The sequence below is a fragment of the Solea senegalensis genome, linkage group LG7, assembly GCF_019176455.1.
Source record: "Solea senegalensis isolate Sse05_10M linkage group LG7, IFAPA_SoseM_1, whole genome shotgun sequence".
In the NCBI taxonomy this organism is placed as follows: Eukaryota; Metazoa; Chordata; class Actinopteri; order Pleuronectiformes; family Soleidae; genus Solea; species Solea senegalensis.
Genome location: NC_058027.1, coordinates 21,616,412 through 21,630,842, shown reverse-complemented (window position 1 = coordinate 21,630,842; position 14,431 = coordinate 21,616,412).

Here is a 14,431-nt window from a genome sequence, read left to right as displayed (position 1 = left end):
TCAGGTTTTCAGTGAGAGCGTCTTGTGTTTCTTCACTCGTAGCTGCCCACAGTTTGGTCAGTTGCTTTGGGTGAAGACAAAGCAGCACTTACCCCGGCCTCCCTCTCCTCTCCTCTCCTCTGTCTGTCACCCCCACCTCCCCTCTTAGAGCTCTGTTGGTTTAACCCTGGTGGGCAGCAGGCAGCTCTGACAGCACCCAGACACAATCATGTGATTTATGCCTCGCTTTAAGAGTGGAGAGGAGATGACCACTCAGATTTGACCCCTGCTGTCTTATCAGCCACTCATCAAAAAAAGAAGAGAACACTCAGACTCATTGTCTTTTCCTCCTCCAAACAAAGAGCAACAGTGTCTCTGACTGGAGTGAGTCAAAGTATTTGTGGGTGATAAAACAAACAACCTAATACGTATCATGCAAACATCTCATCTGTATACATGACTTTACATATGTGTGGATTGCAAATGGTATCAAATGTGTAGCTTGTCACATCTCATCGAGGATGTTGCACATGTGCGTGAAGGTTCAGGTCATAGTCATCTTCAGTGGTTAACCCTTTAACACTGAGTGTATCGCTGACAACACATTTGCACAAGTGCATTTTGCGTCACCGTAGTTACGCGACATTTTGGGCCTGTTTTTGCACATTGAGGGCCAAAGACTCAAAAAATTTCATTGTACATATGTTTTATACTGTTCAAATTTCAAATTTAACATGCAAAATCTGTTGTTAATTTACAAATGCCGTTTTTTTACCTAATTTTAAATTGTTAAAACATGCAGTCAATTGTAAATAACTGCCAGATATTGGAAGGTATTCTGAAAAACTGAACATATCTCTTAGTTACAGGACATTCTCTGGTCCTTTTATGGTTAAATTAAGCAAAAAAAAGTCCAGACAGCAATTTTGGACGTTGAGGTTAACTAGTCCTGCCTTCAGCTAACTACTGAAGATCAATGATGTAGGTTTGTCAACTTTGCAGTTCAGTCTGTGTCCTGCAGGGGGAGTCCTGCACAATGCTATAAAACCAAAGAAGCTTCCACAGTCCACATGGATTTCTTGGGGAGCTTCAGTTACATCATCAATACCACTACAGCTGATCAATTGTTATGACATCAAATCAAAAAAAATACATATTCAGAAATGAGTGTCAAGGAACACAATGGGACAATTTTACACACATTGTTAAAGCGGTCTAAAATTAGGCCAACGTTTCATGACGTAAAATCCGTGTTATTCCAACTGTAGTTGATATTATACGTCGTATACCTGGCGATTCCTTTTCCAAGCCAAAGAAAAAGAAACATTTTTCCACAGGGTTCACCACAGAACATCTTTCAAAACACACACAAAAACTGAGCTGGGTTTAAGGTGATGTAAACACAGATCTATTTCTGTGGCTATGACACACTGTGGTTTCCCTGGAAAGGGAACAGCAGCCTAACATTACAACAAAGGAGGCCACACAGACAGCGGTGGTTAGAGCATCTCTCTGGACCCAGACAAGGACAGACGGATGAAGACAGGGATGGAGGGAAAGACAATCATCGTGGCCAAGTACAGTCAATCCACTGAAATACCATAGGTCTATGTTTTAAACAAAATCTATACGCAAAATCACAAGTCAACTTGAAATGAACGGCTGTATTTAATTAACTCTATATAATTAACAGAGCAGCATCCATACGTAACGTTGGAGTGGAGACCATGGCAGATAATGTGACTGAAACATAAACATTAATAACTGTAATAAATTCTGGACTTTCTGGTTCTGATGCAAATGTTTGTTTTATTTATTGATTTGGCTGTTTATTAATTATTTAGAAATAATCAATAAAGAATCATAAGACAAATTGGTCTCACAATTTGGCAAGTTACACAACTATTTATGTATTTTTGAAAATTAGTAAAACCCAGTACGGACATGTGAGCTCACTATCTGGCAAAAAAACACATCACTGTTGGCCCTTTTTTTTTTATTAATAATTTGTAGTGTGTAGTGTCAATATCCTAATATGAGAATAATTTTGTCTCATTATAAAATAATAGTGTTTTTAAGGCTCAGCTTTTTTTTACACTATCACACTATATTTTGAATAATCACACATTCACTCTTAGATATTCAGTTTCACAGACTTTTCCTCACGTCTTATTCAACCACTTATACAAGAAGGTTTTTTTCAGTTTACAGAGGCCAGATAAACATCAAAATCAGTATCTGTGAATGTCATCTCATTTGCTGATCGGCCAGCGAGACTCGACAAAGTGAATGTTGGCTGTAGATAAGAGACGGTTAAAATTCTCATTTATCATGACCATTTACCAAAAATCATTCCCACAGTGGAGAGTAAAAACAGTGAGAGACATATAGCTGAGCGCAGTGAAGAGGTATAGAAATGAGCCAGATGACTGTATTAAAGTCACCCTGACACAGAACAGACAAAGAGCTCTCTCCCTTGTAAACTCAGCAGTGAGGCTTCAGCAGTCTGACACACAAACAGTTGATCAGTGAATACGGACATTTTCTATTTACAGTAACATATGCATATCGTGCTCAGGAACGCGGCGATCGCGGAGCGACGTTGAACCTGTGGGCGTGTCCACGTGTGTGAGCTTGTTTTATCAGTAGCCCTCCTCGACCACTGCTGAGCAGAGATCGATCAGAGGCCGCAGACAGCTGAGGGCAGACGTCACCCACACACTCCTCCTTTCAGTGAGCCTGGCCCACCCAATTTACCTCATCAATCAGTCGAGTAGGTGCCAAAAACTCTCTCCCCCTAATCCAACAACCGCCCTCCCTCCCAACCCAAACACACAAACACATCACAACTGATCTTACACCACTGACCGCCGCTGCTCCAAGGAGCAAAGGTGATATGAGGGTGTGGTGGATGGTATCAGTTTGTGTTGGGCACAAAAATGTAATATGCTTTTAAACATTTTACTTATATCTCCCTTCCAAATATAACGTGTCACTTAATACGTCACACCCCAAAAACATGGTTAAGAAATGTAGAGGAAGTGAAGAAGCCTCTAGGATTTTCAAGAAGTCCAGTTACTGATTCAATGACTTTTGGAGAAACGTCATCACGTAAGCGTTTCCACTGATCTTGTTGGGTTGTGTGCTGACATCTCTGCATACCATCGAGGAGAATGAGATTCATGTCACATGGACTCATGATGAACCTCTGAGAACTCATGGACACAGAACTGGCCCTGATTATGTCCTTGTGTCCTCAGATTTTTGCAAAGCCAGGTGCCGTGAATGATAAAAATGATGTTGATTACAGTCGAGCTTCATAATATAAAGGATGATAGACATGTGCTACCAAACATACAATAACCCACTGGAAACAGCAGTATCTCCTGTAATCACACAGTCTCAAATGTGATTATTGGGTTACAAGAAATGTTAAAAATTCACAAAGATCTTGACTATTACCAGCATTATAAAGTCAAGTGTGTGATTGTCATGATTATGTGATTCATTTGAAAGTAGCTGTATGTAAAGTGGGGAAATTCAAGTTTTAGTCTTCTGTAGCCTATGAAATTTACATAATAACATTTTTTTGACAGAAATTGTATTAAAACATGTTTTCCACTACTTATTTACTCCATCATGAAGGTACTTTTGTTGTTTTGGACAAAACCATGCAGCAAAAAGCCGTTGCCAAACAAGGCAAACAAACAAACTCACACTGACCAACGTAGGCGCGCTATTCTCCTCATCACTTACGCGAATATGTGGGAGGTGGAAGATAAAGAGCAGAAGAGATGTGTGTGTTCATCGGAGTGCTTCTGAGACAGGGTCACATTAGGTGTTTGATTTTATGATCCACAAAGTTTGGAGGCCAGTGTGTTGTTCAGTTTAATGTCTTTTCTTTTTCCTTTTTTCTAGTTGGCAGATCACGTTTCGGCTGAGTCAAAACTCAGAGTGGCTGCTTGGTGTGTGAGTCAGAATCCGGGAGAGGGCTTCTTTTCAGGGGGAGTATATCAGACACATAGATCATTGTTAGACAACCATCAGAGCAGGTCAGGGACTCCTTGGACTCCCAGAAAGGCCGAGGGGTGATGCGGTTGCAGGGACTGAATTGACATTCCTTGTTTGGCTACACCAACAACTCTCCAACAAGATCAATATTTTGTCCGGACAGTTTAATTTCCACTTCAGGTAATTTTCCACTGCCAGAAACCAGTTACAAAAATGATGAAAACGTCATTAACACACTGCAGACGCATGAAGACGATGACTAAGTAGCTGCACAAGCGTCATCACATTGACTAGCAGATAACGGGAACCATTTCACCCAGAAGTTATGTCATCACGCGGTGCCACTTCACCACGAAGTGTCACGGAGATAAAAGCATTCGCTGATATTGATGACGATAAGATAATGGGACGAGGGTCTTGACACACAACCTCCTGCCACTATTATCACACGGCCTGGGTTAAAACTAGGTAAGGTATTTAACTTTTATTCCCGTCTTTCTGTCAACATTCCAGTTTTCAGGCCCAGCTTCTGGTTTATTTCCACCCTCTTTGGGTTTGAGTGTGACGCATATAAAATTGCTAGGAAAATAATTGCTGCGCTTTTATTGCAGTGGTGTCATCCCAGGACCGAGGGAAATTCTCCAAGTGACTATTTGGGTCTCCCGCCTGGACCCACATATTGTGCAGCAGCTGAACCAGCTTGGCCAAGAAACCATGGGTAACACCACAGACAGGAATAAAAGGCTTTATTCTGGTGAGTGTGTGTGGCAGTCGGAAGAGAAAGGGCCTCACTGTTTTAGGTCTGCTAAGGGAGTGGAATGATTTCAAATGCCCATCAATGTCACCACTACACAATAGATAATAATCACTGTTTATTTCTATAATCAATAATGGGATAAATCTTCACACTTTAGTATTTATAGTTAGTTGCTAAATATTTTCTGATTAAGAGGATGTACAGTGCAATATTATCTAAATCTCAGATTTAAAGTTATTGAATGTATCATTGATGTTTTCAGCACTCTCGCCTTTGACACCATAAACTCCTCAGGGAAATGTTTACTGACTTACTGACTAACTCAAGGGAGGCTCACGTTCTTGACTTTCAAACAAACATGACTTCTCTTTGCAACCGGTAGTGTCGCCCTCTGATGGCCACTCCAGGGAATACACATTTTTAGACACTTCTGCGTGGGCATCAAACAGCCCGATCTCAAGAGCAGAGAGGATCGAGCTCCTGATAGTGGGATACAAACACTTTGAATTAGTAATTGACTGCAAGTTGCATGTTTAATTCACTGGAGGAGATTTAGTTTAGTAATTAATTTAACATTCACACTCTTTTCTCTCTCGTGGTCCTGTGTTTCTCAAACCTGGTCATGATGATGTTCTCAAATGTCTTGTTTTGTCCACAAACCAAAATGATTCAGTTTGTTTATGATTCCTTTGTAATATGGAACAACGAAACCAGAAATTATTCACATTTAAGGAGCAGAAAAACTTGTATTAATTCTTTAAAAAAACACACCAAAACAGTTGACGTTTAATTTAGGAACAGATTAATGGGGAGAACATGCAAAATCCATACAGAGAGGCCCTCGGTCAAACTACATAGGAATCCAACCAGTGAGCTTCTTGCTGCGAGGCAGCAGTGCTAGCCACTACCCCGCCATGTGACCGCAACATAAACCCAATATTTAAAACATCTCAATCTTAACGATAAGAAATGTGTGGGATTCAAAAAACAGGAAAAAGGGCTCAGACTCATACAGTGTCATATTTTGCAGACCTGCAGTCGCTCTGTTTATCAGCTGTGTTGTCACTGACATGAAGGGTTTGCAGCTCAGATAACGCAGTCCAATACAACAACGCCGAATCTTATTGTGTGTGTGCATGTGAGTGTGTGTGTGTGTGTGCGTGTGTTAAATTGCCACTGCTTGCCTGCTTGTATTCCCTCTGCAGGAATACTGATAGTCTCTCAGATAAGCCCAATCTCCATTTACAATCACAGCTCCTGAGATTGAGTCTTTTTTCTCTAATAAGTAAATTACCTCTAATACCTTCTGTGCTGGACTTGGCTGCTCTCAGCCTACTCAGGCCCTCATGGAAACCAGATGTTGCACCAGCCTGCCAGCACATACATTCACCATTTAATGTATGCTGGGGGGAAGCGCACGACTCCGCGGCACAAATACGTTCACATGCACATGCACTTAGTGGATGTGATGAGAAGCCAGTCATCCTTTTTCATCCCCACTTTCAGTCCAGAGTGAACCCTCAACCTTACCTCCAGCATTTCCAATTCTATACAATTCCTTCTACTCAGCAGCGTGTTCCTCCCTCTTTTAGCTCTCTTTATTTTTCCCCATGTCTCCGTCGCTCTGATCTTTTTCTTTTTTTTTTCATCAACACGGCCTGCGTTATTCCCACTGGAATCATTTCTCTCACACAATAACAAACACAGACTTTATTTGAGGTTAGGGCCAAATCCAATTGGCTAATGAGGGTATCAATCGATCTTGAGGTGTAGCACCTCGCCTGCTGGGTGGGGGCAAACCTCGCCGTGATCAATAGCTCCACCTGGGAGAAGTATTTATCCACGCTGCTTGTTTGACAGTCCTCAAGAGCTGTGTATCAATAACATAAACAGTGTGAGGCTGTTAACTATTGCTAATGATATATCCTTCGGTTTACAGATGTATCTATCACTGGTTGATGATAACTTCTTTTGTTTTGGACAGGGTTAAAACTGGTACCATATGTAGTGCCTGACGTTTGATGGGTGCATATGTGAGAGGTGACTGCAGAAAATTGTGTTTTTTTATTTTTTATTTTTTATAGAATCAGTGTGTGCGGTGTTTGAGACACACATGTGCACCGATGGTCCTCCTTGGGCCGTCCCACGTCTGCGAGTGGACATGCTGTCTCATACCGTGCGGTTTCCAAAAATACATAGGAATGGACACATGCTCCCATCCTCCGCCACCTCCACCCTGTACGCAAACACAGAGTGCAGACACAGTGAGAAAGCACAGACTGACCCTCCATGTATGCTGCTGCCTGTGACCCGTGGCTGTAGCTGTGGTTTTTACAGGCAGCCTCACACCGCCATGTCACGCATCACCACACCGAATGGCCCTGAACACTGACTCTTTGTACGGCCGAGGCACTGCGTTGGAAGCTCCTCACCACGCCACGCCATGTCCATCTATGTGCACGTCTCTGAATCCATTTATGATTTTCTCATCAGGACAAAGTGATTTATCATGTCACTTCTGCCCCTGTTCTTTAACCGACTCTACTTGATTTTATAATTCTGTAATTTGTCGTGTGTAATAATAATTTGAAGCACACACAAAATCTTGATATTTGAGATTCTATTGTAAAAATCCCTTGATTATTGACAATATTATATTGTTTTATAATCAACAAATGATTTTCAGTCATTTTTGGTACAGACAATACACACCTAGGATTATTAATACGACAATGAGACATTTCTGTAATGCAGTTGTAAGTGTTTAACATATAGTATATATAAATATACATGTAAATTATATATATACATTATCAACTGCAGAAACAGCTTAAAATCGACCAATATCATAAGAGCATGGTAAGTATGCATCATACTGTGCCTCTATTCTGGGACCTACACTCTTGCTCTTACTTTATTAAACCTACTAATAAATCAAAAATATCTACTTGTTATAAAGTGTTTTTGCTGCTAATATTTAAATGATTTTGCCTGAAAATTCACATCTCATTTTATGGTGCTGCATGTATGTCCGTGTGCTTCGTAGGATATTTCGATGTTTTTACTGGTTGTGTGCAAAAGTGTGTGTGTTTGTGGAATGTGTTTGTGTGGACATCCTTGGTAGAGGACAGTCAACCATGTACTGGAGCAGTGCAGGGCAAATGAGGCCCATCTGGAAACTATTGGCATAGGCTGAAGCCCTGCAGCTACAAGAGCTTCTGCCCTCCTTCTCTTTTCACAGGGCAAAGTTGCGCCCCCCACCCCATCTCTCTCTCTTTCTATCTGTCTCTCTTTATATCCGTCTCTCTTTCTATCGTCTCTCTTTCTATCTGTCCCTCTTTCTATCTGACTCTCTTTGTATCCGTCTCTCTTTCTATCTGACTCTCTTTCTATCGTCTCTCTTTCTATCTGTCCCTCTTTCTATCTGACTCTCTTTCTATCGTCTCTCTTTCTATCCGTCCCTCTTTCTATCCCTCTCTCTTACTATCTTACTCTTTCTATATGTCCCTCTTTCACCAGAGAAATGTGGGTTTAAACCTTTACAAGGACACAACAGGCACATACAAAAGCAGAGTGACTGACATCTCTCTCTTTCTCTTGCTCACACACTCACACACACACACACACACACGCACACACACACACACACGCACACACACACACACACTTTAACGTCCCCTTTATTGACAGCATCTATTCCATTCTGACCCAGAGGGAAGTGGTGGACCCCAGAGACACTGGGCTGATTGTGTGTGTGTGTGTATTTGTGTGTGTGTGGGTGTGTGCGTGTGCATGTGGAAGACAAGTTGTGTCCCTGGAGAGATGTGGATATAGAGGGGCCTGAGGCCACAGGAAATCCACAGAGACAGACAGACTGAGAGAGTGAAGCCTGTCAGAGTGAGCAGAGGAGAGGAAAAACTGAGGGACATAAAGGTAGAGAGTTTGTCTTCTGCTTTCTAATTAACTTTATTGTACACAGAGCGTATGTCACAAACGGACAAACGTGCAGTCAGTCATTGAGGGACCTGACGTGGGATATTGTTTGGTAACGTAGCGTCTTCTGCTTATTTTATGTTTGAGGCCAAATTTCTTGGTAAACACAAAACCTTCACAGTGAAAATGTCGATGTAAAGGAACGTAATAAATGTATGCACCACATATACGACAGAAGGCCCGAGGCAAACTCTCCGTCTCTAAAATGCAAGGCCATTATTGATATGTGTTTTATTGCATTTACTGTCTGACTCTCTCATAAACAATGTTCCCCCGTTTTCTTTTTAGATTATTTTGCAGGGTAGAAAGTAAAAACAACTTTTTCACTGAAGAGACATGTACATGCAGCTGTTTAGAAGAACAGCCAATAGGAGAGCGTTCTCTCTCTCTCTCTCTGATCTCCGTCTGATTGGTCTAGATTTCCCTAAGGCTAAAAACAAAGTCTAGAGGAGGTGCAGACGTCCACTTGTCTCTCACAACACTTGATTTACATTATGATGAAAAGTTATTATTGAATTATTGATACGAAACACCTAAGGTATGTTGCCTATTTAAGCTTTAACACTACAACTGGGCAGTATATCAATGATTATCACTATTTTCTTTGATAGCAATTGATCTAATAATAATAGATTTAGCCACCCTATATATGTGAGAAGTGTTCCTTATTTTCTGCTCATGAAGAAGTTTAAAAAACACAATTAACTGTCTTTAATTATCTTGACTTCATAATGATAATTACCATATTGAATGATTTAAAAAACGTTTATTGTGAATACCCTTTTGGCCACATCACTGTTAGTCATCCCCTCGTTTTAGTACCGCTCATTGATTCAGGAGGCCACAGTCAGAGTAGCCGGTTCCTATGAGTCAAGGCCTCCTGCTCCACTCCACTCAGACCTGGTTTTGGTGTTCCAGCTATTTAAATCTATTGAAACTTTATTAGGCGAAACAGCCAACCTGTGTGTGCTTCCCCCCGTGAAAGAGTTGCTTTGTAGAGGCGAGAAGCCAGGGCCCATCCGCGACCCCTACGCATGTCTCGGCGGGACACCGGTTCCCCCCTCTCTCTATTTTTTTTTTCATTTCGGCATATTGTGATTTCATTCAGGCTTCTCCTGCGGTCTTTAACAGTTGTAGAACCTCTATGGCCGTGCGCTCTTGTTTTAGTAGACCACCCACACACACACACACACACACACACATTCATCCGCTGTCTCATTCTCTCCTTTTCGTCGGTCTCTTTCATATGAACGCAGGCACACACACCGGTGCATTAGACAGTGCACTATCCAAACAGAACAATCAGCATTCTTGCATTCATCCTCCATGATGGAAAAAAAAACATATAGATGAAAAAAAATCAAGGTCAAAAGAAATGGAAAGGTCTTGTCTTAAATACTTTCCTTCCAAAATCGGCGAGTGGACGTACAAATGTCTCTGTCTCTGTCTCTGTCTGGGTCTGATTACTGGTTCCTAATCCCTCTGTTTCTCTGGCCTCTCCATCTACATCCCTCTGTCTCTCTGTGCTCTTGCAGGCCCACGTACACCACTGTCACCTGAGGGCTTGAAGAGAGATAGCAGATAGAACAATGGCTTTGGTGTGACTAATAGAGCAAACGTTCAGTTTAACCACAACAAAGATGAACAGCCCAGTCATCAATAGATCTTTAGATTTCTTTTTTCTACCTTCAGAATAAAAAGATCCAACCAACGTAAAGGGTTTGTGTTCTATAAATTAAATTCAGCATTTACTTGCATTTTAAAGAAATTCACTTTTTAGCCATTATATAGTATTCACACAGTCCATCACCACAACATAATCTATTCATTTAAATTAATAAATACAAAGTTTACATTAATAATTTGTCTTTTAATTGTAGTTGGAGTGTACATGTAAATAAATGAATCGCTTTTCTAACTTCCTTATTCTGTGTAATTGTTCATAGACATGGAAACTCACACACACGCCAAACCACCCACTGAGGGGTTTTAGAGCAATGGTGGATATCAGATAGATGGCAGATCCTCTAAAGCTCTAAAACTGAGCTTGCAAATTACCACCACCTCCTCCAGCCTTTCACATGCATATACCCATTCCTGCGCTCCTCCAGTCCCCCCTCTTTCCTCCTCCTGTCTCCCCCATTCCTTCTCTCTCTCTGACTCTGACATGCAGACTATCATGTTACTTTGTGTAGCTTTCACATGGTTTACAAGACAGTTAAGTCTGGAGAAAGCCCTGTAACTAAGACAGGAAGAGCAGGGTTGTTCCTGAAAAGGCTTCTCGGTGTCATTGTTTTTTCTTGGCAGTTTGGTAGAAAAGAGGATCTGCTCCTATATGCGGCTGACGCATGTGAAGCAAACACGGCGTCTTACGAGCAGAATTTATTCATTTTTCTCACGGCTTTGTTTGAGAACAACAAATATTCGAATATTGAGCAAATCAAGCTCAAATAAGCCTAAATAATACACAAGTTAAGAAATGAATTGAAATATCTTTCTTTCTTTTCTTTTTTTAAAAGCAAACCGACTTAAAATAATAAGAAAAACTTTCACTTTCTATTATAGATCAGCTGCTGGAGTGCACACATGTTTAGTTCGACAGGAACGCTCATTTAATCTTTTTGTTTTTGTTGTTCTTCACTTTGAGCACGGAGACATTAAACTGCGTAAACACACAGAAATGTGAATATATGCTGATTCTCATTTCACTTTAACAATAATTTCTTATTTACTGTTTGTGGACATAATCATTACATGCTATCAAATGATTGAGATGCTGCGGCCTTGTGATGACACCAATTCCTATTTTTTTTGCAGCTCCTCACTTCCTGGTTCACTTAAACCCTCTGACTCTTTGTTGTTTGTGTGTACTTCCGGTGCACGCCTTCATTCTAGAGAAATTTCAGGTGTTTCTAAGTGCTGTGTGATGAATGTGTGTGTGTGTGTGTGCGTGCACGTGCGTGACAGACAGCAGACAGAGAGAGAGAGTACCTTGTTAGGTAAACTGTTTGACATTCACGTGGAAGATGTGATAAACAGGAAACGGCGAGACCCCCCGCGGTGTCCCGCCGCCACACGCCAGGGTCGTAGCAAACTTCCACAACATAAACATGTCCGATACGTGGACATTTATAGTTATCAGCACTGTCAAAACATCAAAGCGCACTATAGGAACGCTAGCTCTTTGCGTATAAGAAACAAATTCTGTGATATGAGCCCAGCTCCCAAATCCTGACAGCTGCACACTTTCTTAAAACTTGGCAGATTAAGTTCAGCGAGACATTTAAGTGCCAGAAAAGAGTCCAGAGCTTCGGTAATCAGATGCAAGTCATTCTGAATCCACTAGAAATATCAATATTACCTCTTTATCTTTTTTTAAATGGAAGTCATTCCTCTTCTGTCTCTCAGTCTATCCTTCCTCTTGAGTTACTGATTATTGTTAAGACTCATCTCCAAAAGCGAAAAAAAAAAGAAAAAAAAAAGTTTCTTCCTCTGCAGTGAAACAGAGGAACTAAGTGAAAGAGTGTTCCTGTGTGTGGTACATCACTCTGGCAGTCATGTGGTAAATATTGTGTTTCCTGTCTCCTCCTTAACTGTTTTGGTAATTGGCTTGTGTTAACCCTGTGACCCAGTGACTGCAGGCCCAGGACTGGCATGTGTGTGTGTGTGTGTGTGTGTGTGTGTGTGTGTGTGTGTGTGTGTGTGTGTGTGTGTGTAAGAGAAAAAGAGAATATTAATCAATAATTCAATAATCAGTAAAAGGAAACATTTTGGAGTAAACAGTCATTAATATCATTGTTTTTAGTTCAGATTACCTATCGCAGGTGATTTTACTAAGTTTTAATTTTAATTAGTGATCTGGTGACAATGACACTCATTTCATAATATAGTTTTAACACAAAATAAATGATTTATTTTTAAAATGCTCTAATACATAATTTATTTGTTAGAATTATTTTCTATCTTAAAGACACTGCAGTATAAAATGAGTAAATGTTTTGTATGTGTGTCCCTTGTTGCTTTGACTCTATTTTTCTCTGATTATCACTGCCTTACTCATCACCTGCAGGAAGAAGAAGCAGCAGCAGGTAATGGTGTCAGGACTGGTTACAATCCGATACAAAAGCACAATGGTTGTGTTGTCATCTTTTGATCAGACGTTTAACTTATATTGTCAAAACTGAAGGCATATTGTAATGTGATAGAAAAATGACAATACTCAGGATGCTGCTCCTGCTTCACAGTAAAGTTCTAGCCAACACTTGATATTTATACTAGAAGCAATAACATCACTTAAACTATGTTATTAATAAGCAGTTCACTTTTACAATATAACAACATACACATTTCAAGTTACCTCAATAGTACACACATATTTCCTCTCCTCCATAAGCTCCAAAGTTCATCATCATATTTTTAATGCCATCATGTAGATAAGCACATCCATAGATATATGAATAAGTCTCCTTAAAATGTCTCGTCTGCTGCTGCATCCTCACAACAGCAACAAAACAATAACACCTGGAAGTGCTACAGACTCTAAGTGTCCCTGCTGCCTCTTTAAAAACATGCTGAAACATGCTGATTAAGCTCAGATGACGAATGCACTGAAGCAAATCCATATTTCATTGAATATAGTTGCGTGACAGACAGGTTTTCCTGCTCAGTGGATGCATCAGATCCTCCTCGTCTGTTCATCTGAATCAACTTCAATGTGCTGCAACTTTTCACCTTAACAGTGATCTGGGGGATAAACTACCAATTCATCTTTTTGACAAAACAGGTCCATCTCGAATCCTCTAGCTGCTTATTTTATATAACAGTGTCAGCTAAATGCATATTCGTAACTCTATAAGCCACACGTCAAAAGTTTTACTCAGCTCAAAGGTCCCCGCTCTCCAATGATTTACATTTTCCATGTCATGTTCATGAGGAAACAAGTTTTTTTGTAACTAAATGCCATGATTACAAGTAAACATCTACTGTGTGGGCATCTGCGTGTGTGCATGCAGTTAAGTCAGAGCAGGGGAAAGCTCCAGGGCTGAGACTGTGGCCAGTTAGTGCTGCTGAGTGGTTGGAGATACAGAACAAATGAGCAATTAGGGAGCTCCTCCGCAGCCCTCTTTTGTCCTGGGAGGCTGATTAGATTGGCTGTGACGTATTAACAGTCAGCGCTCCTTTCAGAAAATGCTCTCATCTCTTCCTCTGCAGTCGAGTGATCAAGGCTTGTGGCAAAAAAAAGAAGAAAAAAGACTGCAAAGCAATTGTTACAGGATAGATAGACATGTGTATTTTTTTTTTTTTACAACTCTAAAAGACATTAAAAAAATATTATTGCAACTATTTTCTCTTTTATTCTTCTTCTTCTATTATTATCAAACACAATCTTGTGCAAGAAAGTGCGAGCACACAAGAAACTGACTGATACAGATGTTTCCACTGCTGAAGAGGCCAGTTTGTTGGATGGTCAAATTAAATCCAAGTGCATGCAAATTGTGAATGCTAATTTTGAAAAAGCAAATGAGGTTAATTTGGAAAAAAATAATAGCAGCTTAAAATGTTCACGATTAACTTTTTAAGTGTATCTATTCATATATCCAAATAAATGAAATTATATCAGTGTGCTAATGAACTTTCCCACAATTATTTAACATTCATTTTTGAAATCAAAATAGATTAATTAATGACACA